General features: G+C 47.0%; 1 long non-coding RNA gene across 1 annotated transcript in view; it reads right to left on the reverse strand.

Annotated features, from left to right (window-relative positions):
- The window catches only part of LOC133255082 (uncharacterized), a 79,840-nt gene that overhangs the window by 22,309 nt on the left and 32,333 nt on the right, over nt 1-25,198 (reverse strand). The window contains exon 2 of the long non-coding RNA XR_009738868.1: nt 16,419-16,493. This is a non-coding gene — a long non-coding RNA (uncharacterized LOC133255082). The remainder of the gene's footprint in view (nt 1-16,418; nt 16,494-25,198) is intronic.

Genomic DNA, 25,198 nt, shown 5'->3' on the forward strand with positions numbered 1-25,198 from the left:
CCAGCATCTGGGTCTTTTCCAACGACTCAGCTCACTGCATCAGGTGGCCAAAGTACTGGAGCTTCAGCTTCAGCATCAGTCCTTCCAATGCACATTCAACATCGAAGGCTGTCTCCTTCAGAGCTCCATTCCCAGAGACTCGTTACTGCATCAAGCATCACTTGGGCATCACAGCCCTCTGAGGGCATCTGGCTTTCCTCAGGGCCGAGGTCTACTCATAGAAGGGCAGGAGGACTAACCAAGACATTCATAGCAGCGAGGGGGCTGGCCTCATCCTGGGCAGAACTGGGTATCAGACATTGACTGATGGCGGCAACAGCCGTGGCAGGAAGAAGACACAGAGGGAGCAGATGAGAAGACACAATTCATGGAGCGCATGGAGAGCCTGGTTCTGTGCGGGGCCTCCATGGATGCTCAAGAGGCCAGCCAGCAAGTCACGGGGCCCTTGAGTGTCCCAGCCGGGGCAGGAAAACACTGAACTCAGGGCCCTTTTTCTGTATGCGTCACTATCTCCTGTAACTGCCGATCACAGGAATTTTCCTCTCGAGCTGGCCCAGTGCCCAGGGAGAGAGCTGGGGCATCTGGGGAGCACGCTCAGGGGTCACCTAGAGGGCACTGCGGCCGGTGAGTCAGACAGGCTGGTGACTGGCCGTCGGCTCGTTGCCCGCACCACCTCATCACCTTGGCCCCGGGTCATGCCCTGCCTGCGCAGAGGGCCGGGCATCAAAAGGCTGGATTAGATTTCATTCAAGATGGTACCCTCCACCTTCTCGTGACACGACCAGACAACCTGAGCTCCAAGATTCCCTCCCTCACAGCCAGAAGGCTCTCAAAAAAGCAGACACCAGCCCAGGAACACTGGGCGAGCAGTGCACACACACAGTCCCCAGCCTCGGGGAGCTGCCCGACCCCTGGCCAGCAAGGACCTCTGCCTTGGGAAGTCCGTTCTGCTCACCAACGTGTCTTTCAATGGCCCTCTATCCTTACAATCCTAGCTGGCAGGCTGGCATTCGCTCTTGTTTAGAATGGATCTGCAGAGAATAGGGCTTCCTGCCTGAGCAGTGAGGAACTTGATCCTTCTTTATAATCTATTTTGCCATCTTTGTGGAACCTCAAGGTAACCACTCATCTCGAGTCTCTTCCTCTGGTATATTCAGGGGGAGGGGCTTGTCCCATGTCCACTCCTGGGAAGAATCCGTGTCTCCACCTCTTCTCTCTGACATTGGCTGGTGTCTCACTGCTCACAGCCTCTGCTCACCAGGCTGGAGCCCCATCTCCATCTCTTCCGAGGACACATGAACTCTGGGCTGAGCAAACAGCTGCTTTACGGATCATTTGGGGAACAGCACAGGGGCTTTTACTGTAGCAGATACAGCAGACACCTTAAAAGTGGCCCATTAGAACCCTTTGACAGTGTGGATCACAAGAACTAAGGAAAATTCTTCAACAGATGGGAGTACCAGACCACCTGACCTGCCTCATGAGAAACCTATATGCAGGTCAGGAAGCAACAGCTAGAACTGGACATGGAACAACAGACTGGTTCCAAATAGGAAAAGGAGTACGTCAAGGCTGTATATTGTCACCCTGCTTATTTAACTTATACGCAGAGTACATCATGAGAAACGCTGGGCTGGAAGAAGCACAAGCTGGAATCAAGATTGCTGGGAGAAATATCAATAACCTCAGATATGCAGATGACACCACCCTTATGGCAGAAAGTGAAGAGGAACTAAAGAGCCTCCTGATGAAAGTGAAAGAGGAGAGTGAAAAAGTTGGCTTAAAGCTCAACATTCAGAAAACTAAGATCATGACACCCAGTTTCATCACTACCTGGCAAATAGATGGGGAAACAATGGAAACAGTGACAGACTTTATTTTTTGGACTCCAAAATCACTGCAGGTGATGACTGCAGCCATGAAATTAAAAGACACTTGCTCCTTGGAAGGAAAGTTATGACCAACCTAGACAGCATATCAAAAAGCAGGGACATTACTCTGCTGACAAAGGTCCATCTAGTCAAAGCTATGGTTTTTCCAGTGGTGATGTGTGGACACGACTGAGCCACTGAACTGACCGGGAGCCCTCCAGCCTGCAGCCCCACCTCCAGGGCCTTGCTTGCCTGGCCCCTGCCATCTTGCTCAGCGCTGTTTCTCTCCCAATCCACTCTTCCTAAGTGCTCTCCCTTAACCTCCAATTTGTGTTTTTTGTTTGTTTGTTTTTTTATTATGAAGAGTCAGTTTAGTTCTCCTTTTTACATGTCTTTGGGGTTGATGTTAAGGACAGTCTTTTTACCACCAAATGGCTCACCAAGAATTTTGCTGAATAAAAACCCTTCTGGGGACTTCCCTCGTGGCCCAGTAGCTAAGGCTCTGAGCTCCCAACGCCGGGAGCCTGGGTCCAATCCCTGGTCAGGGAACTAAATTCCACAGGCCACAGCTAAAAGTCCTCGAGGACACCACCCATATGGAGAGTCCCTCTTCCTCTGGTATGTTCAGGGGAAGGGGCCTGTCTCGTGTCCACTCTTGAGATGAGTCCGTGTCTCCACCTCCTCTCTTTGACACGGGATGGCGTTTCACTGCAGGCCTCTGCTCACTCGCGATGAAGATCAAAGAGCCCACGTGCCAAACTAAGACCAGGCACAGCCAAAGAACTACATTAAAAACAAAACAAGCAAAGAAAAAACCCCTTCTAGTCTGGAGGAAGGTCACGCCACTCACTTAAGGAAGCAGGTGGGGTTGGAGGCCATTGCAACTGAAGTCTTCTGTACAAAACCACTCTTTCCTGTTAGGTAGCAAATTGGGTGCATGCAGATGTCTTCAATAAATATTCACTCAAGTGAATCTCTTTGCTCTCGGTGTTCTTGTCAGGTCTCTCTGACAGCTAATCCACAGAGTGGAAGGACCTGTGTGCTTGTCCCTCCGAGGCAGCCCTGGGCCAGGAAGGGGTGCTCTGCCCCAGGCAGTCATTCAGGGAGTCAGGTCCCTTCCATCCTGCGGCTCCATCCAACCTAGGATCTCAGAGTCCTTTCCAGTAGGAAGATGGGGACAGGGAGCAAGGGTTGCATGCAGGGTGTTTACACGGATCATGCCTGAAAGTGGTGGTCATCCTTTCAGCTCACATAGCACCGACCAGAATTCAGTGACAGGCCCCCATCCAAGTCTAAGAGAGGATGGGGAACACAGCTCAGCTGCCAGAGAGAAGTTTAGAGCATGAATGTTGGGGCTTCCGTGGTGGCCCAGTGGCTAAGACTCCATGCTTGAAATGCAAGAGGCCCAGGTTTGATCTCTGGTCAGAGAAGCAGACCCCACTTAGTTCAGCAGGGGACTAAGAGTCTCATGCTGCCAACTAAAGGTTCTACATGCCGCTACTGAAAGGATCTCGTGTGCCGCGCCTAAGACGAGGCACAGCCAAACAAATAAATATTAAAAAAAAAAAAAACAGAATGTTGGTGAGCTCTAGCAGCCTCTGCCACATTCTTTTAGGGGTAGCTTCCCTTTATGCAGAGTGGAGCTTCTTTAAGTGGTCCATTCAAATCTACAAAGAAACCCTTGGCATCTTTTATTGATATGATACTGGCCACACAACTGAAGCCTCTTGAATCTTTTCTCGAACAGCTCTACTGGAGTCAGAGGCAAAGGTGCAGACAGGGAGCGAGTCTCCGCACGTTAGAAGGAGGACCTTTACAATGTTGTATTGGTTTTGCCACACATCAACATGAAACCAACACAATATTGTAAAGTAATTAACCTCCAATTAAAATAAATAAATTTATATTAAACAAAAAAAGAAGGAGGGCCTTTAAGTCGTTCCCAGTTGCTGTTGCTGTTTGGCCGCTAAGTCATGCCGGACCCTGCAACCCCACAGACCGCAGCGCACCAGGCTCCCCTGTCCTTCACCATCTCCCAGAGTTTGCTCAGATTCATGTCCATTGAGTCGGTGATGCTATCTAAGCATCTCATCCTCTGCCACCCCCAGTAAAAAAAAAAATTAATTATGGAAGTGACATCATTTTGATAGTTCAACTTCTTCCTCCTTCCTCCTGTCTTCCTCCAAGTGCGAGAGAGAAGGGTCATTATTCTTCCTCCTCTGCTCTCTCAGGCTTGGAAGCCCTGCTGCAGACCTTCAGGAGACACTCTCAGCTCAAGACAAAAGCAACAAGCCTTTGTGAAGTCATAGCAACTTAGTGGGAGGAGAACGAAATGTTCTCAGCTATCTCTTGCTACTGAAGATGTGAAGGGAATGTAAATAAATGTAGACAGTACAGTTTGCTTTACTGAAACACAAAAATTACAGGGTTTCAATCTACAGATAAAGACTGAAGTTTTCTGACAGTAGGCAAGTACATTTTGTGCATTTAGCTCCCGATTCTCTCAGATATGAACCTCCCTGGGGGACAGACTTGAAATCCAGAGGAGGAGGGTGGTCCTCCCTCCTGGGGTGCCCAGGACACCCGCAGGGTACGGCTGCTCTCCCAGTGTGGTCACTCACTACACCTTCACGTGCGGCAGCAGCTCGGTGAGATGAAGTGTTACAGGGCCACGTGTGAGGATACAGAGGGAGTTTCTTTGCATCTGACATCACTGTGGCAAAATGACACTTTTACACGACGAGAAGGTTAAGCAAATCATGGCTTATCAGTAAGGAGAAAGCCACCAAATCACGACTATGTACAAGATCTGAAGACTCTGCAGACCCACGGTGCTGCAGTGCCCTCCCACCTGATGTGTCTCTGGTCTCTAATGCGTTCAGAACCACGACAGACAGTGGCTCAGATGCTACCCTGCACGGCTCCAGGAGGTGCTGTTCCCATAGACTGGAATGGAAGCGGTGCTTTCCCGCGAGTTGGGTCCTACCCACCCTGCCCAACTGTACAGGGCGGTCTGAGCACGTTTCCCACCCTGCAGCCTCAATGCTTTTTCTTGAAATGGACAACACTGAACACGACATTCACTGGCTAAAACCATTCAGTAACTTTCTTTTGGCTTCAGAATCGAGCACCAACCCTGATTTTAGCTAACAGGCCTGTGGTCTCTGGCCCCTGACAAACTTCCCAGCCTCTCCCCTCGTCATCCTCATCACAAAGCCTGTGATGGTTCCTCGTGTGTATCAACTCGACTGGGCCAGGAGGTGCCCACGTCGTTGGTCAAACATTATTTTCGGTGATTCTGGGAGAACTCTTTTTTTGGATGGCACTAACATTTTAAGCAGTGGACCGAGTAAAGCAGACTGTACTCCGTACTGTGGGTGGGTCTCGCCCAGTCAGCTGAAGGCTTGACTAGAACAAAAAAGAGAGAATTCTCCCTCTTGAGTCTTCAAAATGGAGTGCTGGTTCCTCGTGGCTCCACAGCAGTTTCCAGCCTTTGAACTTGAACTGGGACATCAGCGCTGCAGATTTTGGACTTACGAGCCTTCATGACCATGCAAGTTAATTCTTTATAATCAATCTCTTCCTCTTTTTCTTTCTTCCAGGTTTATTGGATTAGGGCACCATTCTTATGACCACATTTAATTTTAATTATTTTTAAAGGCCCTGTCTCCAAATATACTCACACCCTGGGGTTGACGCTTCAACATATGAAATTTGGGGAGACTCAGTATACAACAGAGTCTAAGCTCCCATCATTCTGAATTACTCTCACATCATGTCCTCCAAACACCGTGTATTCGCCCAGCTGGGTCTTACCCATCCTGTGAACAACACTTCCTTCTGCAGACACCACTCCTCCCGTTTCCTCTTCATTGAGCTCATTCTTATCTTGGGCCTCAGATTATAGAGCGCCTCCTCCAGGAAGCCTTCCTTGAGCACCTGCATACCCCCTGCCACCCACTTCCATTCACTTGCTGTGTTGCCGTGTGTCTTTTCCCTGCTTGTCTTGTACTCATTGAACCCTTATCATCCAACCTGGAGACAGGTGCCATAACACACAGTAAACACTTCTTAACTATAAGCTGAAAAACTACAATAAAAATAGCATGTATGCCGTGCTGACAACTATTTAAAAACACTTAAGCAAAGGAAAAATGTTGAGAAGGTATTACACCAAAATGACAACACTGGCTTTATTTGCGTGGTAGAATTATTAGGGCTTTTATTTGTCTTTTCTCTTATCCTCGACATTTTCTATAATGTGATTATATGTTTTGCAACTTGTAAAACTATTGTTTAATAGTACATGCAGCAAGCATTTTAATTCTCAGCCTGAAGCTGGCTTGTTTCAGGCTGTATTCCAAGGGAACTGATTTCCTTGAAACAAAACATTTTGAAAGGTATCTTGGAGTCGCCCCTAATGGGCTTTGACATATATGTTATTAATTGGAGGGCATGACCTCCCTGGAGAAAAAGCTGCCCTGTGGGGCTTTAATAATGAGCATACACTCACCTCAGCAGGTGGGAATTCAGGTGGCGAGCTTGCCTGGGGATCTGCATTACTAAGAGGGCCTATAGCCTGAATGTTGACCAACGAGGCGTGAATGTTTTTATTGAGGTGAAGTTACCTGGCATTATTCTGTAGTTGGGGCTTCCCTGATGGCTTAGTCGGTAAAGAATCTGCCTGCAATGTGGGAGACCCAGCTTCGATCCCTGGGTTGGGAAGATCCCCTGGAGAAGGGAAAGACTACCCACTCCAGTATTCTGGCCTGGAGAATTCCATGGACTGCATAGTCCGTGGAGTCACAAAGAGTCGGACATGACTGAGCGACTTTTCCTTTCCTTTCCCTTTTGTTCTCTGGTTCTTAACTTCACGCAAGGGGAGAGAGAAAGCCAAACCCCTGTGGGTATTTGTAGCCCACCGTAATGGCCTCCCTGGGTATGAAGAAAGCCATGTACCCATGGGTGTTAACTCGCTGATCAGACATGCTGTATCTTTTGTCTTAGGAGAGAGGCCAGTTCTGGGATGGAAATTAGAATCACTGAATGATGATTCCAACAGGATGAGATGGTGGTTGGTAACCAACCAACCATCGATGATTCCAACCAACCAACCACCAATGATGATTCCAACAGGATGAGGTTCCAACAGGATGAGATGGTGGTTGGTAACGGTGGGATCAGAGGATGAAAGGCTATGAACAGGTACTGAGCTCTGTGTGGCAAGCACAGTTCAGGGCCCCTTAATAGACTTTTCTGCAGCCTCATCAACAGTTCTTTCCCATCTCCTCCTTCTTGGCTGTGTAGCCAACCAAGGGTTGAAAAGCAGAAACTTGCTCCCTCAGGCTCCCCTGCAGTTAGAACACGTGACTCCCATCTTAGCCAATGGTCCCCAAGGGGAACACTATAGGGAGCTTCTCGGAAGGGTCTCCCTCCTCAGTAAAATGTGACAAATGGAAGGAAGTGTCTCTTTCCCCAGATGTTGCCATGTGTTACCACGTGTTGGTCCCTCTGGCTCTAGCATCCAGAGATTCTGTCCAGCCAAAGCTGAGGCAGGGAAGTCTTAGCACTGGGTTAGAGCTGTTCCTGCTTGATGCAATCACGTGTCTTGGGAAGTGGTCAGATCGGGGTACATTTTAGAGGCAGAGCGGGCTGATAATGGAGTTGGCTTCACAAGGGTCCCCCTCATCATCCAGGGCCTGGATCTTCCAAGCCAAGGATGCATTGGTACTCTGTGTCCTTGTGTAGCCATGGAAACAGATGATGCTCTTGTAGGGGGTTTACCCTCCTACCTCTCAGAGACCTCCCACAGGTCCTCAGACAAAAATTGTGACAAGGTCTTTGCAAAACTCATCCCACACAGTATAAAACAGATCAGGTCAAAGATGGTTGAATGAACGAATTCAAATTCTGCTGCTTGTAGCCAGAGGCAGTCAACATTCCTTTAATCCCCATGAGGACCCAGGGATGACTATCTTTAAGTCCCCATTCTACAGATGGTACAGACTTCTCATTCGGATACCCTCCAGACCCTGCCTTGGGCCCGGTCTGTTCCCCATCCCCAAGTGTTCGCATTCTGCTGGCTTGCACCAGAGCCCACGCCAGGCCTCTGGGAGGCAGTTGACCTCTCTCTTGCTCTGAGCCCACTCTGGGCCTGGCCTTGGCTTGCCCAGTGGCTGGGGGTCAGCCCTGCCAGCAATTCCCTCCGTTTACCAACGACTCTGGGCTTTGGCCATCAGCACCTCAGCCTTCTTGGTTCAGCCTGGCAGAACCAGGCTGCTTCCCTTTGTCCTGATGCTCCAAGGAGATCAGTCCTGATAAACACAATCTGTTCTGTGATTCGCAGAAACCCCTGATGGCCTGACCCCTGCTCGGCAAGACCTGGTAGAATTAAACCTCATTAATTCTCATTACAGCCCTGGAGAGAGGGACTTATTTATAACCCTGCATGGGTTCAAACTCACAGACACACTGGTCCCACAAGTATTCTGCTGCTTGGATGGGCAAACCGCCTGTGAAAGCCAGAGTCCAGGCCTGTAAACAGGCAGGCAGGGCGCTCCGGGCTCCACCCATCACCTCTTACAAAGCCAGATAAAAGGGATTTCACAGTATTAGGGAAACAGGAGCAGGAAGAATGCTAAGGGTTATTTATACTAACTCCTCAAAGACAACTTGAGGTCATGAACTTTGGCTTTATGCATCTCCACAGGCCCTGTGCCTGGCGCTTGATGATATCTGGGGCCTGAACTGTCCCAGGGGAGACAGGGACACTGTTCAAGCCTGACGGCAGGTAAGAGTGGGGACCATTGTCTCCTGGCCACCAGGGTCAGAGCCCTGCCTGGGATGCTGGTCTCCACCTGTGATAAGACCCAGCCTTCGCTGGGCAGGCTGGAAACCTACAGGAGGCATTTGCGTCCAAAGAAGGCTCTAATCCACGTGCAGCTTTAATGGCTAAAGCTCCTGGAGTGCAAGCAAGTGAATTTAGAGGATTTTAGGTGTTAGTCAGGCTTCCCTGGTAGCTCAGTTGGTAAATAATCTGCCTGAAGTGCAGGAGACCCTGGTTCGATTCCTGGGTCAGGAAGATCCCCTGGAGAAGGGATAGGCTACCCAGTCCAGTATTCTTGGGTGTCCCGGGTGGCTCAGATGGTAAAGAATCTGCCTGCAATGCAGGAGATCTGGGTTCGATCCCCGGATTGGGAGGATCCCCTAGAGGAAGGCATGGCAACCCACTCCAGTATTCTGGCCTGGAGAACCCCATGGACAGAAGAACATGATGGGCTACAGTCCATGGGGTCTAGAAGAGTTGGGCATGACTAAGTGACTAAGCATGGCATTAGCATTAGTCACAATTGCCAGAATATGGAAGCAATCTAAGTGTCCATCAACAAATTAATGGATAAAGAAGTGATATACACACACACATATATATAAATATATATTTATATCACATATAAAGAAGAGGTGATGTATATATATACATATATATATATATCACACAGTAAAACACTACTCAGTCATAAAAAAGAATGAGATTTTGCCAACTTGTATGGACTTGGAAAGCATTACGCTAAATGAAATAAGCCAGGCAGAAAAAGACAAATATTGTAGGATATCACTTCTTGTAGAATTTAAAAATACTATCCAACTAGTAAATCTAACAAAAAGGAGTAGATTCACAGATATAAAGAACAAATTAGTGGTCACCAGTGGAAAGAGGGATATTCATTATAGATTAATTGAGTATAGATTAATTCAATAAGTCATGTCCAACTCTTTGCGGCCCCATGGACTTTAGCCCGCCAGGCTCCTCTCTGCCCATGGAGTTCTCCAGGCAAGAATACTGGAGTGGATTGCCATTCCCTTCTCCAGGGGATCTTCCTGACCCAGGGATCGAACCCAGGTCTCCCACATTGCAGACAGATTGTTTACCATCTGAGCCACCAGGAAAGCCCATAAAGAAGGAAGGAGGAGACAAAAATAGGGGAAGGGTATTAGGAGGTACAAACTATCAGGTATAAAATTAGCTGCAAGGATATACGTACAGCACAGGGAATATAGCTAGTATTTTATAGTAACTATAAATGGAGTATAACATTTAAAAACTGTGACTCAGTATATTGTAAACCTGCAAATTATGTAATATTTCCATCAACCATACTTCAATTTAAAAACAGTTAAAAAGAAATTTAAAAAATTAAAAGGGGACCAAAAAGCCTCTCTCCCTGACGGTCATCGTAAGGGTATCTTTGCGATAAAACCAGTTTAAGGAGGTGCCGCTCCTGCCTTGTTTCAGCCTGTCATCTAATAAGCACTAATTGAAATACGCTGCCAGGAAGTCTGCTTTATGGAGCCAGTCTGCTATCATACCACCTAATTTTAAAATGTATGGATCTTACTGCTTCAGACCCGAGGCTGTATTGATTCTGGAATATGCATCACTAATTGCTGAGAGCCTGATGCTAAGAAGGAAATAAAAGAAAAAAGCTCTCATGTCAATATTTGTTACTAGCCTTGACAAATAAACGTTTTAAGTGATGGTGACTTCTTCCTCTTTTAAAGCTTTAATTACTGGCTTACACACACTGCAATCATTTTGTTCTTGTTTGCGTTTAATAGTCTGTAATCCTTTTTAATTATATTCTTTGCTTATCAAGATCAGACTTCTGAACAAGGATAGAACAAAACTGAACTCCTGCCTCCCCACCTCCCCGTTTCCTTATGCAAAATCTGGAAAATATTCGTGTCTTGAAAACATCTTAAAGATAAAACTTGCTTTTTAAGGTTAGAGCCAACAAAACCAAATGAAGTCTCTCTCCTTTTTCCAGTCTGCCACTCCATTGACTAAAGAGGTTGGATGAATCTGCTTCCTCTATTAAACTTAGAATGAGAAACTTGTAAGAATTTTGAGAATGGATGTGTGGTGGGGCTGGAGACAGCTGGGGTGAGGAAATGATTTTTCCCTTGAACTGGATGGTGAGTGCAGGGGTGTTTTGCTTTGTGATAACTCATTACTCCTTGGAAGGAAAGTTATGACCAACCTAGATAGCATATTCAAAAGCAGAGACATTACTTTGCCAACAAAGGTCTGTCTAGTCAAGGCTATGGTTTTTCCAGTGGTCATATATGGATGTGAGAGTTGGACTGTGAAGAAAGCCGAGTGCCGAAGAACTGATGCTTTTGAACTGTGGTGTTGGAGAAGACTCTTGAGAGTCCCTTGGACTGCAAGGAGATCCAACCAGTCCATTCTAAAGGAGATGAGTCCTGGGTGTTTATTGGAAGGACTGATGCTAAAACTGAAACTCCAATACTTTGGCCACCTCATACGAAGAGTTGACTCCTTGGAAAAGACTGTGATGCTGAGAGGGATTGGGGGCAGGAGGAGAAGGGGATGACAGAGGATGAGATCTCTGGATGGCATCACCGACTCAATGGATATGAGTTTGGGTTAACTCTGGGAGTTGGTCATGGACAGGGAGGCCTGGCGCGCTGCAATTCATGGGGTCGCAAAGAGTTGGACACGACTGAGTGACTGAACTGAACTGAATTCATTGATCTTGAGGAATTCACATTTTGTGCACCTTTCTATACATGTCACATTTCTATAAAATTATTATTTGAAACACTGAACCAACAGCTGAGTTAACAGAGCTGCTTTGTGCTGTTGTTAAGGGCAGCCATTTAAAGACAGAGGCCATAGACTGAATATTTGTATCCCCATCTCCCCACCCTCCAAATCCACATGTTGAAACTCAATCCCCAGTGTGATGGTTTTTGGAGGTGGGGACTTTGGAAGGGGTGGAGCTCTCCTGAATGGGATTTGTGCCCTAGTGAAAGAGTACCATCAAAAATACTTTTTGCCTACTGAACAGTTGAGTGTGGTCTTCCTGATCGGCAGGAGACCGTCCATACAGTGATTCAGGGATCAAACAAAGCAGATCTGATGGTCTCAGCCAACAGGACAGGGAGACCCAGAGCAAAGATTGCCTGTTAGAGGAGTCCCACATGGGGCAGGACTAGTACCAGCTCTAGTACCCCTGCCAAGCTCAGTCGTTAGCCGAGGGTGCCCTGGGAGAGCACGGCTTTAGCTTCAAACTAATCGCACTGTTTGGAGCTGAATGACAACTATTTCTTGAAAAAAGACAAGAATGGGGCACCTCCATGGCTGTCACCCTCTACAATGGGAGGGGAAACACACACACACACAGATGCGTTCGGTGGTCTGTAAGCCTCTCTGCCTTGGCAATGAGGCCAACTTGACCTTGACTTCAGAACCACTTTAGCCTGACTCCCTTTATGTGCTGAGCTGCCTTCCACTGCCCCCAGGACTTCCTATTGTCTCGTTTCTGGGCCACTGTGGGGCCATTTAATTGTATTCCCCAGCATTCATTCCTTTTCTGATGAAAATCCCCAATTTTGGGGTGATGATCCAAACCTCCTCTCTTAGTCCATGTGGTTGGGTCAAGCTTCCCTATCTCCACCACACCAGCTCCACATGCTATAGGCCTGAGCCAGCTGATCAGTCCTGCAACAGCCACAGTGAAAGCTTCAGAGTTGGGCACATGGCCTAACCAGAGACATCTGAAAGGCATGGTAGGCTAGAGGAAAATGACTCTGAGAGGATGAGGGCTGGAGCCATGCAGCCACCTTGCCACCACGAGGGGAGAGCTTAGCAAAGTTAGCAGCATCTTGGGAAACATGAGGGTGAAATCAATATGGTGGAAGGCAGGGTCTAGAGATGAAGAAAAACTGAATCTTCATTGAATGTGTCTGAGTCTGAAATCTATCTGTATTCTCAACCCAGACCTGGACTCCTCAGTTACATCTGCCTATGAATTCCCTTTTTACTTAAGTCAGTTTGAGTTGATTTCAATCTCTTCAGAAGTATTCTAACTGAAGTCCAATCATCAGACACAAAATATGCTCAATTTGGAAATATTTGTTTTCATTTTATTTACCAAAGTCTCTACAGTCAACCATCAAATCAATGCCAGATGGTTAATGAACATCAGCCAAGGGCTTTCAAAATCAATGGCGGTGTTTTCTCTTTTAATTAAATCCATGCAGTCAGGTTCCTCCTCCCTCCCCTCCTCTGCCCCCAAGCCCCACCATCACCCCACTCACATATTTAATTATTTCAGAAACTTCTTCCTAAATTTTAGCTGACACCTCCCTTGGAAAGCATAACTAGTGACTGAACTGTTTCAAACTCTGTCCTCTAATGGACTCTGACTCCTTGAGGGCAAGGACTTGGAGTGTCCCATGTTCCCAGAGTCTAGGACAGAACCTGACAGGAAGTGGTGTTTCAATCAAAGTCAGACGTGGCAAAATCCAGCTGGCGTCTCCTGCCATGAAGGAGGAAGGCAGACACCCTCCGGCACCCTACCTGACTGCGTGTGCGTGACTCATCAGATTCCTGCAGGGAGAGCATCATCCAAGGCCTCCCTGGAAGTGAGTCAGCAAGACTGGGCCACCTGGTGTGGATCACCAGCCTCCTCAGCCACATGCCCCTCTCCTCCACCATCCGCCCCTCCTTGCACCTGTCTAGTGCCCTCTCCTCCTCCTTCACCTCTTCTCTTTTTCCTTTCCAAGATCCCCCCATTCCATGCATGGGGGTACACCCAGATGCCTTGTGTACCCTTGCAGTGGTCCTCAGGTCTATGCTAGAACCATTCTTGCCCCACAAGTCAAGACACAGGAATTCCAAGCAGTTACCAAGCTGTTTGAAGACAGATTTCACAAGAGTTTCTGTTCAGTCATTAGATTGTGCCCGACTCTTTGCAACCCCATGGACTGCAGCACGCCAGGCTCCCCTGTAACTTCACTATTTTCTGGAGTGTGCTCAAATTCATGTCCATCGAGTTGGTGATGCCATCCAACTATCTCATCCTCTGTCGTCCCCTTCTCCTCCTGCCTTTAATCTTTTCCAGCATCAGAGTCTTTTCCAATGACTCAACTCTTCACATCAGGTGGCCAAAATATTGGAGTTTCAGCTTCAGCATCAGTCATTCCAATGAATATTCAGGGTTGATTTCCTTTAGGATCAACTGGCTTGATTTACTTGGTGTCCAAGGACCACGAGAAAGGACCACAAGAAAGAAGAGAGCAACGCAAGGTCAAAGTTGTGCCCATTTTGAAACAGAGCAGGAATGGATACAGGCATTGTCTCTCCTCCCTCCAACCAGTCCCACAGATGCATTTCACAGTGAAACAGGAGGCACCGGGGCAGGGCACCGCTTTTAAAAGATGTCAGATATGACGAAAACTGGTTAGCACCAATCAGGTCCCAGATGGTGGAATATCTGACTCCCAGTGGACCTTGAGCCTCATCACACGCTCCTTGTAAGACATTAGCAGGAGCTAAGGGACACTCCCACCAGAGCCATGACAGTTCCAAGGGCGACCATCAAAGACCAAAAAGTGAGAGGTGGCCCAATTCCTGGGAACCTCCAACCTTTCCCCCTAAATAGTGGAATACTCCTCCCACTCATTAGCCTATGAAATTACCCAGCCCATAAAAACTAACCACATCCTATTTCAAGGTCGCTTTCATCTGAGATGGCCCACACTCTGTCTGCGGAGCACGATTCTCCCATGAACGCTCTCACTTTCCAAGACAACCCCTGCCTTGGGGCCACTCTCGCCTTTTGGCACAGCCCACTTTCTGTCTATGGAATGTGTATCTCTCTAGATACACCCACCTCTTACCTATCACTTTGTCTCTCACTGAATTCTTTCTGTGATGGGACATCAAGAACCTGAGCTTCATTAAGTCCTGAGACCAGTTGTGTGATCTCAGTTAAAAGACCAGGGGTTCAAGTCGCAACCTGGGTTTTGGCTGAGCTCCAGTCCCGGTGCAAGAGCTCAAGTCCCAGTGTGAGTGACATGGTTTCAGTGTGACTTCTCCGCCAGTCCAACAGGCGGGGCAGCCCATCCCGCTGAATGCACCCTGGCTTTGCATCTTCCTCCTCCCTGATGAGCATTCCCCTGTTCTCCACTTCTGCTGCCTGGACTCTCACTTTCCCAACAAAGACTTCACATGTATCTGCTTTGAGAGGAATTAAAAAAGCAATGACTTAGGGGAATGCAACTTTCTAAGAGGTGTTAGAGATCACAGTTTGATTCAGAATCAGAGATGACTGAAAATAAAAAGCTCTTTGAAGATCGTCTATTCCCAATGGTGTGGTCAGTGACTTTGTGATGGAAGCTTGAAATCAGCCACAGAGGAGTGTTTACACCATAGAAATTGGCAAACGTGACAAACCAGGGCTTTTCCCAGAGAGCCAGTGGTTAAACACCTACCAGCACACCACTGCTGGCAGCTCACATGTAGCTCCAACCATTTAACAGCGGCTGCCTGGAGCAGTGCATCAGGAAGCATTCCAAGGCCACTGACAGTGTCTACTGACCATCTCTAGTCCAAACCATGTCATGTATGGATGTGAGAGTTGGACTGGGAAGAAAGCTGAGTGCCGAAGAACTGACACTTTTGAACTGTGGTGTTGGAGAAGACTCCTGAGCGTCCCTTGGACTGCAAGGAGATCCAACCAGTCCATTCTAAAGGAGATCAGTCCTGAATATTCACTGGAAGAACTGATGCTGAAGCTGAAACTCCAATACTTTGGCTACCTGATGTGAAGAAGTGACTCATTTGAAAAGACCCTGATGCTGGGAAAGATTGAAGGTGGGAAGAGAAAGGGATGACAGAGGATAAGATGACTGGATGGCATCACTGACTCAATGGACATGAGTCTGAGTAAACTCCGGGAGTTGGTGATGGACAGGGAGGCCTGGTGTGCTGCAGTCCATGGGGTTGCAAAGAGTTGGACACGACTGAGCGACTGAACTGAACTCCTGTATCTTCTGATCGGCAGGTGGGTTCTTTACCACTGAGCCTCCCAGGAAGCCCTGCAGTCCTAGCTTGTGACTCCCTAGTCCCAGCCCTGCAGCCCAGCAATGAGTTGGCTACAGACCCACTGGCCACACTCTCCGGTCCCCAGGAAGCAGAGCACCTGAAGCCTCGCCCAGTGTGGGGACAGTGAAGTCCTCGGCGGTGTTATTGAGGCCCCTGTGGCCACAGAACTTGGACAAAGCATCATGAGAGATTACGTTTGAGCTAAACCATTGATGTTCTCTACAAAATGCACTGTGGGATTTTAGCTACATTCTAATTACTTCATTTTGTTGAATGATGAATGTAACACTGTTCTTAGCCTGGGCCACTTGGGTCTCCAAATGTGTAGGGAAAATAATCATAACAATAGCTAGAGCGGTTGATAAATTCCGCCTCCCAGCTCAGGATGTTCAAGGTCAAACCTACAGCATGATGAGCTGAATCCCTCAGGACCAGGTGACAGTCACTCCAAGCTCTGCAGGGTGAGATGGTGCCGCCAATGACCGTGCATGGCTGGGGAAGATCTCCAGGCTCCACCTCCACCCGGCACCTTTTACTGTCCTTGCGAACTCTCAAGGTGATGTTTAAATGGTTTATGCTTTTTGCATAATCAATTTATGACAAGGATGGAAAATTTTGAAAGGGAAAAAACTCACTCGCCATCTCCTGTTCGGTTTTCATTGTGGATCTGCGATTCAGCTCAAGACGATACTTTTAACCTCTTCCTGCCACTGTGAACACAAATTGGAAAGCTTTTCTCACAGCTGGACTGAAGACTAAGGTCTGGATATCTCCAGATCAAAGGAGGACGTTGGGGAGGAAAAGAAAAGAAATGGTCAAATGTTTCCCCACACTCTGGTGAGAGGCACCCCTAACCCGGCAGGGCTTCTGGAAATGCCCTTTGTGTATCAAGTGAGACACAGCCCTGGCGTGCTTGTGTGCAAAGAGTGAGTTACAACAGTTCAGGGGGAAAAGAAGTTATTCCCCAAGACTGAATTTTAATTAGGCTGTCTGAAATTTTAGACATTAGATCATCCTCTAAGAGGCAACAGTACATTTGATTAAGCATCTTTATCATTTTGGTAAATTCTTTAGTTCTCTGACATCAATTTTATCAGCACACTTCAAACTTCCCATTGCTGGGAGGTGCTCAGACTCACATCTGCAGGCTCTGAATTTACTTTCTTCCTCCTGAATTTTCCCCGCTCTCTGGGGTCTCCCTCTTGGTCACTGGTCACTGGGTAAAACCCCGTTCGGTACCTCGTCTTCACTCCATCCACTCTGCTACCTGTGGAGTGGTTCCCAAGCCCATCCCCACCCTTCCGTTCTCATGGCTCTGGTTCAGGCCCCTTCCCATCTCACGGGGACTCTCATCCCAGCCTCCCAAGTGGCTTCCCAGTCTCCAAGGCCATCCTCCTCCAGGCACAGCCCTCCGTGAAGAAAATCACATCCAACCCTTAGCAGAGGCGGGCACTGGCTTCCCACTCCTTCCCAGAGAATGCGTGGCATCAGAGTTCTGCCTCAGTTTAGTTCAGTTCAGTCTCGCAGTCGTGTCTGACTCTTTGGGACCCCGTGAACTGCAGCACACCAGGCCACCCCGTCCATCACCAGCTCCCGGAGTCCACCCAAAGTGTTCTGCCTGCTCTGGTCCAGTTCCTTCTCTTGCCCTTGCACTCCCCAAACTGTACCCCACGAAGCATCTCAAACATGCATCCAAATTCTCACCTCCCCACCTTTATCTTTGCCAATCACCTGGGATGTTTTCTTTACTTCCCCCACAACCTCCTTTGTTTTCCTCCTTAGAAGTACCAGTCAATACTTCAATGTGCAACTTAAAAACTACCCGCTCCATAAACTCTATCATTTCACCTAGAATGAATCTCCCTTGTTCTCTGATTCCTTTGTTGGTATTCTTTACTTATTTACCATCAGTTAACTTGTGTTTGGATGGAACTTTGGGGATTACAAGATACTTCCAAATAACTCATCTAATTTGATTGTAACACAGTGAAGCACATGTTTTATAAATGAAGAACAGGATAGGGTGGAGGACTGGGAGTGGAATGGTGGCAAAAATAAATAAATAAATAAGGCAAAGGGCTTCCCTGGTGGTCTAGTGGTTAAGAATCTGCCTGCCAATGCAGGGAACACGGGTTTGATCCGTAGTCGAGAAAGATTCCATAGGCCATGAGATATCTAAGCCTGTGCTCCACAGTTACTGAGCCAGCACTCTAGAGCCTGAGAATTGAAACTACTGAGCCAGCATATCTAGAGTCTAAGCTCCGCAACAGGCGAAACCACTGCAGTGAGAAGCCCGTGCATCTCAGCGAAGAGGAGCCCCCACTCGCTGCAACGAGAGAAAGCCTGAGTGCAGCCAAACAAACAAATCAATCAATCTTAAAATTAAGGAAAAAAAGAATAAAGCAGAGACTGCTATTTGTGCACGTTTCCTTCTGGGATGATAGGATTTCTTGGCTTAGAATATTACTCTCCAGCCCAAAATGAATTTCCCAGACTCCTTTGCAGTCAAATGTAGCCATGTGACTAAGTTCTACCCGATGGGGTGTGAATGGGGGTGTTGAGTGCAACTTCTGAGCCCCCAGCCCTTAAAGGAGGGGCCGGTCTTCCTCTTCACTTATCCCCTTCTCTGTCAGCCTGAAAGTAGACATAAGAGAAGCCGAACACTTTTCTGAGTCACAAGTTGGAAGCCCCACTGAAGGACGGCAGAGCACCGAGAGAAGGAGCCTGGATCCCTGATGACCAAGGAGCCACCTCACCAGCCCCAGGTCACCTTTTGGCCTTTTAAGTGAGAGAAACAAATTCAATTTGTTGCTACTGCGAGTCTTCGTCATATTAGTTAAAATGGTACGTTAACTAATTTAAAAAATTTCCCCAAGGTTATAGGGTCGTTAATGGTAGAGTCAGTATAACTCTAGAACCTGAGCTTTTTCCAGGAAGTGACATCACACACCTTTATTACAGTGATTTTGAGCCTGGACGCACACCTTTTTTTCTCTTCACCTTCGCTCTTTGCTTTATATGATCAGCTTGTTCATTTATTAAAAGAACATTTAGGGACTTCCCTGGTGGTGCAGTAAATCCACCTTGCAATGCAGGGGACACGAGTTCCATCCCTGGTCGGGGAACTAAGATCCCACATGCGGTGGAGCAGCTAAGCTTGCGTGCTGCAACTCCTGAGCCCGTGGGTCACAGCTCGAGAGCCTCCACACTGCAACCACTGAGACCAAACACCGCAACTGCACAAAAGTCCACCCACTGCACAGACGATCCCGCAGAACTCAGCGAGGATCCTGGGTGCTGAAGCTAAGACCTGACCTAGCCCCGAAGACCTCCCCCACGCTACGATAAGTGAAATAAGCCAGAGAAAGACAAACACTGCACAACCCCACTTATATATGGGAGCCAAAAAAGCTGAACTCAGAGAAACAGAAAGTGTAGTAGTGGTTACCGGGGGCTGGGGGGTGGATGGGTCAAAGTCTTCAACTGCAGTTAAAAACTCAGTAAGTTCTGGGGATCTAACGTGCATCACGGTGATTATAGCTAAAGATACTGTATTATATACATAAAAACTAAGATTTTAAATATTCTTGCCACAAAAAAGACATAATAATTGGGTGAGGAGAGAGAGGCGTTAGGTGCCACTACTGTGGTAGCTCTTTTGTGATGTGTGATTGTATCAACTCAACATGTTGTACAGCTTAAGTTTCCACAATGTTAAATACCAATTCTACCTAAACAGAGTTGGGGGGAAAAAGACCAGCCCCAAAATTTGTAGGGAATTTTACCAACTGTGTTATTCGAGAGCTGAGCCAACACCTAAGCCACGTATCACGGCCGCCTGCTGGTGAGAGGCATTTGAGACTCCATTAACTATAATCACTCCTGGGTGACTGGTTTGGAAGACTTGTTGGTGTTGTTCAGTTGCTAAGTTGTCTCTGACTCTCTGCAACCCCATGAACTGCAGCAGGCCAGGCCTCCCTGTCCATCACCAACTCCCAGAGTTTACCCAAACTCATGTCCATTGAGTCAGTGATGCCATCCAACCATCCCAACCTTTGTCATCCCCCTCTCCTGCCTTCAATCTTTCCCAGCATCAGGGTCTTTTCCAGTGAGTTGGTTTTTCGCATCAGGTGGCCAAAGTATTAGAGCTTCAGCATCAGTCCTTCCAATGAATATTCAGGGTTGATTTCCTTTAGGATGGACTGGTTTGATCTCCCTGCAGTCCAAGGGACCCTCAAGAGTCTTCTCCAGCACCACAATTTGAAAGCATCAGTTCTTCAGCACTCAGCCTTCTTTATGGTCCAACTCTCACATCCATACAGGACTACTGGAAAAACCATAGCTTTGACTATACGAACCTTATAGTCATGGATCACGGTCACCAAAGTGATGTCTCTGCTTTTTAATACAATATCTAGGTTTGTCATATCTTTCCTTCCAAGGAGCAAGCGCCTTTTAATTCATGGCTTCAGTCACCGTCTGCAGTGATTTTGGAGCCCAAGAAAATAAAACCTGTCACTATTCCCCCCTATATTTCCCATGAAGTGATGGGGCCAGATCTTAGTTTTTTAAATGTTGAGTTTTAAGCCAACTTTTTCACTCTCCTCTTTCACTTTCATCAAGAGGCTTTTAGTTTCTCTTCACTTTCTGCCATAAGGGTGGTGTCATCTGCATATCTGAGGTTATTGACACTTCTCCCAGCAATCTTGATTCCAGCTTGTGCTTCATCCAGCCCGGCATTTCACATGATGTACTTTGCATATATGTTAAATAAGCAGTATGAAAATATACAGCCTTGACATACTCGTTTCCCAATTTGGAATCAGTCCATTGTTCCATGTCTGGTTCCAACTGCTACTTCTTGACCTGCATACGGGTTTCTCAGGAGACAAATAAGGTGGTCTGGTATTCCCATCTCTTGAAGAATTTTCCACATTTTGTTGTGATCCACACAGTCAAAACCTTTAGCATACCCAGTGAAGCAGAAGTAGATTTTTTCTTAAGTTCCTTTCCTTTTTCTATGATCCAATGGATGTTGGCAATTTGATCTCTGGTTCCTTTGCCTTTTCTAAATCCAGTTCAGATGCTACTGAAGCCTAGCTTGAAGGATTTTGAGCATTACCTTGCTAGTATGTGAAGTGAGGGCAATTGTGCAGTAGTTGAACATTCTTTGGCATTGCTTTTCTTTGGGATTGGAATGAAACCTGACATTTTCCAGTCCTGTGGCCACTGCTGAGTTTTCCAAATTTGCTGGCATATTGAGTGCGGCACTTTCACAGGATCTTCTTTTAGGATTTGAAATTGCTCAACTGGGATTCCATCACCTCCACTAGCTTTGTCGTGATGCTTCCTAAGTCCCCCTTGACTTCGCATTCCAGGATGTCTGGCTCTAGGTGAGTGATCACACCATTGTGGTTATTTAGGTCATTAAGATCTTTTTTGTACAGTTCTGTGTATTCTCTTGCCACCTCTTCTTAGTATCTTCTGCTTCTGTTAGGTCCATACCATTTCTGTCCTTTATCGAGCCCATCTTTGCATGAAATGTTCCCTTGGTATCTCTAATTTTCTTTAAGTGATCTCTAGTCTTTCCCATTCTATTGTTTTCCTCTATTTCTTTGCATTGTTTAGAGGACTTGCAGAGGAGAATTATTGGAGCTGGCTTCAGAAAAATGGGGAGGCTTTGATTTAGAGGAAGAGAGAAGACAAAACAAAGGTCACATTCTGAGCACCTATCGTATGTTAGGCAATGCTAGAGGTTTACCCTCTGTGACCGAATGTTAGAACAACACTATCCCAGCGTGAGTTTCAACTGGTGACCCCATGTGACACGATCAAGATCCCAAAGGGGCCGTGAGAATGATACTTTGCACATGCAGATGTGTAACCTACCACAATATTCTGTTCCTCGATGCCTTGGCAGACCAAGAATTCCAACTGAAGTGAGAGGACTTCTTTGTGACCTCGCTGAGCCTCTAGAGGTAAGGATACAGGTACCAGCTTCTGATTCCAAGTTGAGGGCTTTGAAATGCTGAAGCCTCAGAGGAAAGGGGCCTGACATGTGACTGAGGAATCTTACATGGACTTGGATGGAAGATGAGGCGTTCGTGCCACCCAGGGAGTACTGGGCAGACGGAATGCTGACTAACCGCTCTGGGGCCCCAGGGCAAGGCTGACACTTGGGATTTGCTGCTCCTACAGGGATGGTGAGAGCAGGGTTGAGGAAGCGTTTCCCCCCAACTAGAGGTGGCTGAGCCAGAAAGTCACAGTAACCTCAGAGCACAGGGTCAAGGCCATCAGAGGCTGCACCTGTAAAGGAGAGTGGATCAGTTGGTCTCTGAAGCTCTACTGTCTTCTGAAGAGAAGGTACAAGACGGAACTGCCTACTGCATACCTACGGGCTGAGGAGGGTCCCCTCAGAACAGAGATGCTTCAGCCTAAGCCAACGGGATGCAGGAGACAAGGCTCAGCAGGGCTTCTCCAAAATGATGCCTGCTAATAAGAGCCAGCCCTGACCATCCCCAAGCCCAGAGAGAGCATCTTGCAGGGAAGAGCCAATTCTGATTATGGTGGTGGTGGTTTAGTTGCTAAGTTGTGTCCAACTCCTTTTTGACCGCAAGGACTCTAGCCCGGCAGACTCCTCTGTCCACGGGATTCTCCAGGAAAGACTACTGGAGTGGGTTGCCATGCCCTTCTCCAGGGGATCTTCCTGACCCAGGAATTGAACTTGTGTTTCCTGCATTGCAGGTGGATGCTTTACCACTGAGCCACCAAACATGTTGGAACTCTGACTTGCTTTTCACTGTTTTTGTTAGAATCATTCATAACCACCTGCCTCAGAGAACCTTGCCCTCTGCCTGACTGTTAAACTAAAGCGCCTTTGTTCAGGACCCTGTTCACCTGTGGATGGCAGGAAGGAAGAAATGAACACATTCTCTGCCTGAGGCTTGCCATTCTAGGGGATATTTATCAGATTAATGACCTTTTTACTTTATTTCCTCACTTCCCTCCCATCCCTGTTCTAGAAAAGAACCTGGTATCTAGACTCGATAAGATGGTTATTTTGAGACATTAGTCTGCCATCTTCTTGGCCTGCTGGCTTTCTAATAAAGTCTTATTCCTTGCCGCAATGCCTCGTCTCTCAGATTGATGGGCCTGTTGTGCACTGAGCAGAGTGAGCTTAGAACAAGCAGAGTCGCAGAGAAGAGTGTGGGCTGCCCTCTCTCATGAGTCTCCTCCCTCCCTCGAGGAAAAGTTCAAACTGCAGTAAACAGTCTCTGAGGAGAATGGACCTCCCTGTGGTCCTGTAGTTAGGAATCCCCCTTCTGATGCAGCGGACAGTTTCAATCCCTGAATCGGGGAACCAAGATCCCACATGCCGCAGACTAACTAAGCCCCCGTGCCACAAGGAGACCCAGAGCCCACGTCCACAGCAAGAGAAAGCCTGAGGGATGCAGTGAGGACTCAGCCCAGCACGGCCAAAAGAAAAAATAAAAAATAGGTAAATGAAAAGAGTGGTGAGGAGGGACGCAGAGAGCCAGAGGGAGGAGCAGGCAGTGACCCCACGTTCCCACGGCAGGCTTGAGCTAAGTCAAGATCAAAGTCGAGCTGAGTATCGTAGAGCATTCAAATTCCTGAACTTGGACTCTGAAACTTCCCATAGTACTTGATTATTCCAAAGTGAGCAGAAAAGTCAAATGACCTGCTCGAGTAGGTCGGAAAACTTTCCTGCACTGAACAAAGCATCAGGAATGTGGGAGACAAAAAATAAAGGAGACCTTTGTTAGATCAAGAGTAATGTTTATTCCAGCCGCGTGTGCATTTCAGCCTCACTTTTCTTGAAGACCGAGCTTTCCAAGGGCGTTTAGGGAAAACCTTCCTGGGCAAGTTAACAGTGTGCTGAGGCAAAAAGGCCCTCCCCTGAGTAAATGGGCTTGTTCAACAAAATTAAGAGGCCTTCTTTATCACAGGATTTCTCAGAACCTTTAACGCACTAATATGCATTCCAGATCTGCAAGAGGTAGACCATGGCACCTCCCATGCTCATTTGGGCACGTATTTCTTGCCATGTGCAATTAGATGCTTCAGGGAACGGACTGAAAAACACTGCCCTGTAGCACAGAAGAGCATCTCAATCTGGTAGATGACAGACGCTTCGGTTCCATTTTTAATTTTCAAACAGTAAAGACATATACCCAAGTCATCTTAGGAGATGGTGCTCTATTAATAAGGCAAACATGGAAATAGGAAGCTGATAGTCTCAAGTAGGTCAAGCCCCATAAAAACTGGAGCAAACTTGGGAAATCAGAAGGCTTGGGAAACCAGAAGGCTGTTCAAAAGTCAATGCAGCTTTTGGGGAAGGATCTCATGGATATAACACCAAAGAAAGAGGCAACAAAAGACAAAGGTAGTTAAACATCAAAATTAAAAACTTCCATAATAGCCACAGAGACCAGGTGGAACGGAGGGAGGGACCCCAGAATCCTGTCTTAGCCAGATAGGTTGAATTGCAATCTCCTCCAGAGAAGGAGGCTTCCAGAGAAGGAGATTCCAGGCTTTTTCCCCTGGAAGCCGGGGTTGAGCTCCTGGGGTGTTAGTATTTAGCAGGACAGTGTGAGGATGGGCCAGATCCCTCACCCAGGTGTCCATCAGCCAAGGTCACCCCAGATGACTAGCCCAGGGATGTCCTCTCCTCCTCTGGTTTCAAAGATGTGCAAATGAGGTTAAAAAAAAAAAAAAAAAAACATGTTCGGTCCTCAACCTTTTGCTATCTGAATAAAACAGAGTTTATTACAGGAAAAAAAAAAAGATTTAAATCTTCTGTGCATCAAAGACATTTTCAGTAGGATGAAAAGGCAACTCACAGAATGGGAGAAAATATTTGCAAATCATATATCTGATAGGGGATAATATCCAGAATGTATAAAGAACTCTCACAATTCAACAACAACACAACAAAAACCAACCTGATTTTAAAATGGGTGAAAGAGTTGAATAAACATCTCTCCAAAGAAGACAAATGTCCAAAAGCACGTGAATCAGCAGGCTCTTGTTCAATCAGTCCAGGCCTGGCTGGTACCACAACACGGAGGAGAGAAGAGTTAAAAAGAGTAAAATGGCAGAAACAGCTAGTTGCTTCATAAGGGAGCCAAGATAATGAAGAATAATCTTCTAGAAGAATAATCTTTTAAAAGAATAATCTTTAAAAAAAATGTTGGTTTTTTTTGGTTGGTCTTGTTGGTTCAACAAATAAGAGAAGTACCAAAGCGTAGAATATATTTTTTTCCCAATCTAATGGAATTGTGGCTTTGAAAATGTTAAAATATGATGGACTATGTAGAGAACTAGCTCTTTGTGGCTGCCTGGACAGTGAGAATGTTTAGGGCCAGTGCGTTATTTGCCTGCCTGTTTGACCTGA

Source organism: Bos javanicus, chromosome 10, assembly GCF_032452875.1.
Source record: "Bos javanicus breed banteng chromosome 10, ARS-OSU_banteng_1.0, whole genome shotgun sequence".
NCBI classification, from domain to species: Eukaryota; Metazoa; Chordata; class Mammalia; order Artiodactyla; family Bovidae; genus Bos; species Bos javanicus.